Source organism: Nomascus leucogenys, chromosome 5 (assembly GCF_006542625.1).
Source record: "Nomascus leucogenys isolate Asia chromosome 5, Asia_NLE_v1, whole genome shotgun sequence".
NCBI lineage: Eukaryota > Metazoa > Chordata > Mammalia > Primates > Hylobatidae > Nomascus > Nomascus leucogenys.
Window position 1 is genome coordinate 106,715,699 of NC_044385.1, and position 2,864 is coordinate 106,718,562.

Here is a 2,864-nt window from a genome sequence, read left to right on the forward strand (position 1 = left end):
AAGTCTACCTGCCATTCTATTACAGTGCAGCTGACCTGGTACTCAACTATGGGACACAATTCTTCTCACCCTTTCCTCCTTTTTCCACAGGGAGAGGCACTTCACCCTATGGTAACCAACACCACAGGCTTATGGGGATTACTGCAAGGAGATGAGAGATGTTCCCTTAAGCCCCAAGTGCTCTTCAGTCATCTTGTGATGAATGCTGTCAGGCCTAGGACTCACCCTTCAGTGCAGTGGACTCCTCTCTGTCCCAGGGCAGGTGCAGAAATACTCAGAAATACCACCCAAGAGCCAAGGCCTTGAATTCAGGACCCCAAGAGCCTACTTGGTGTTCCCACCTATTGTGGTCAAGCTGGTACCTAGGGTGCAAAACAAAGTCCCCTTTATTTTTCCCTCTTCTCCAGCAGAGGGAGTCTCTCCTAGTAGCCAACACAGCTGGGATTATGCTGAGTCTCACGTGAAGCCTACATGTCTTGGAGTCTTACCCAAAGCCCACAGCATATGACATGAGTATCATTGCTGATTATTCAGAGCTCAAGGGCTCTTTAGTCAGTAGGTGATGGGTCCTGCCAGGTCTAGATTCATTCCTGCAGGCAGTGGGCTCCGTTATGGGCAGGATGTGTCTAGAAATATTATCCAGGAACTAGGGCCTGGAAAGGGGGCCTCCTGGCTCTGACTAATTTCTCTGGCTACTACTTCCAGTGCTATACTGAATAGGAGTGCTGTTGGATTCAGTTTGCTAGTATTTTGTTGAGTATTTTTTTATCTTTGGTCATCAAGGATATTGGACAGTTGTTTTCTTTTTTTACTGTGTCTTTGCTAGGTTTTAGTGTCAGGGTGATGCTGGCTTTTTAGATAACTTAGGAAATAGTCCATCTTCAAATTTTTTGGAATAGTTGTAGTGGAACTGGTACCAGCTCTTCTTTGCATGTCTGATGGAATTTGGCTGTGAATCCATCTGGTACAGGGCTTTTGTTGACTGATTTTTTTTTAACACTGCTTCGATTTCAGAACTTGATATTGGTCTGTTAGGGTTTGAATTCTTTCTTGTTCAATCTTGGGAGGTTGTGTGTTTCTGGGAATTTATTTTCTCTATATTTTCTAGTCTTTGTGCATAGAGGTGTTCATAATAGTCTCAGTATATTTTGTATTTCTGTGAGATAGGTTGTAATGCCACCTTTGTTGTTTCTGGTTTTGCTTATTTTAAACTTTTCTCTTTTGTGTTTATCTAGTATTAGTCTATTGATCTTGTTTATTCTTTCAAAGAACCAACCTTTGGTTTCACTGACCTTTGTATTAAATTTTGGGTGTCAATTTGATTCAGTTCTGCTCTGACTTTAGTGATTTTTTCTGCTACCTTTGGGTTTACTTTGTTCTGTTTTATTCTAGTTCCTGTAGGTGTGACTTTAGATCATTAATCTGAGATCTTTCTAACATTTTAAGGTTGGTGATTTACACTTTAATCTTTCCTCTTAACACTGCTTTTGCTACAGCCCATAGATGTTGGTATGTTGTTTCTCTATTTATTTCAAATAATTTAATTTCTTCCTTACTTTGTCGTTCACCTAAAAGTCATTCAGGAGAAGGTTGTTTAATTTCCATGTAATTGTGTGATTTTGAGAGATCTTCTTGGTAATGGTTTCTATGCTTATTCCACTGTGGTACAAGAGTGGAATGGATTTCATTTTTTTGTTGTTTTTGGAAATTACTGAGGCTTGCTTTATGGGAAACTATGTGTTTGATCTTGGAGTGTATTTTGTGTGCAGATGAGAATTTATATTCTGTGTCTGATAGGTGAAGTATTCTGTAGAAGTCTATTAGGTTCAGTTAGTCAAATGTTGAATGTAAGTCCAAAATTTATTTGTTAGTTTCTGCCTTGAAGATCTCTTTAACACTGTCCGTGGGGCACTGAAGTCCCTCATTATTATTGTGTGATTGTGTACGTCTTGTTGTGGGTTTAGAAGTGATTACTTTATAAATCTGGGTGCTCCAATGTTGGATGTGTATATATTTAGAACAGATAAGCCATCTTGTTAATTGAACACTTCATTATTACAAAATGCTATTCTTTATCCTTTTTTATTATTGGATTAAGGTCTGTTTTGTATGATATAGTCATAGTGACACCTGCTCATTTTTGTTTTCTTTTTCTTTTTTCTTTGAGATAGAGTTTCACTCTCGTTGCCCAGGCTGGAGTGCAATGGCATGGTCTCAGCTCTCTGCAACCTCCACCTCCTAGGTTCAAGTAATTTTCCTGCCTCAGACTCCCGAGTAGCTGGGATTACAGGTGCCTGCTACGCCCAACTAATTTTGTATTTTTAGTAGAGATGGGGTTTCACCATGTTAGTCAGGCTGGTCTCAAACTCCTGACCTCAGGGGATCCACCCACCTCAGCCTCCCAAACTGCTGGGATTACAGATGTGAGCCACTGCGCCCTGCCTTGTTTTCTTTTTATGTGGTAGATTTTTTTCTCACTGTTTACATCAACCCATGTGAGACAGGTCTTTTGAAAACAGAAGATGGACGGGTCTTGTATTTATATGCATCTTGCCACTCTGTGCCTTTTAAATGGAGGCATTTAGACTATTTACATTCAAGGTTAATATTGATATGTGAAGTTTTAATCCTATCATGAAGTTGTTAGCTGGTTCCTCTGTAGTTTCTACTGTGTCATTGCTTTATACGGTCTGTGGGCTATGTATTTTAGTATGGTTTTGTGATAGCAGGTTTCATTCTTTTATTTTCACATTTAGAACTCCCTTAAGGATCTATTGTAAGGCTTTTTTATTGGTAACTAGTTCCCTTAGCCCTTGCGTGTTGGGAAAAGGTCCTATTTCTCTTTTGATTATGAAGTTTGGTTT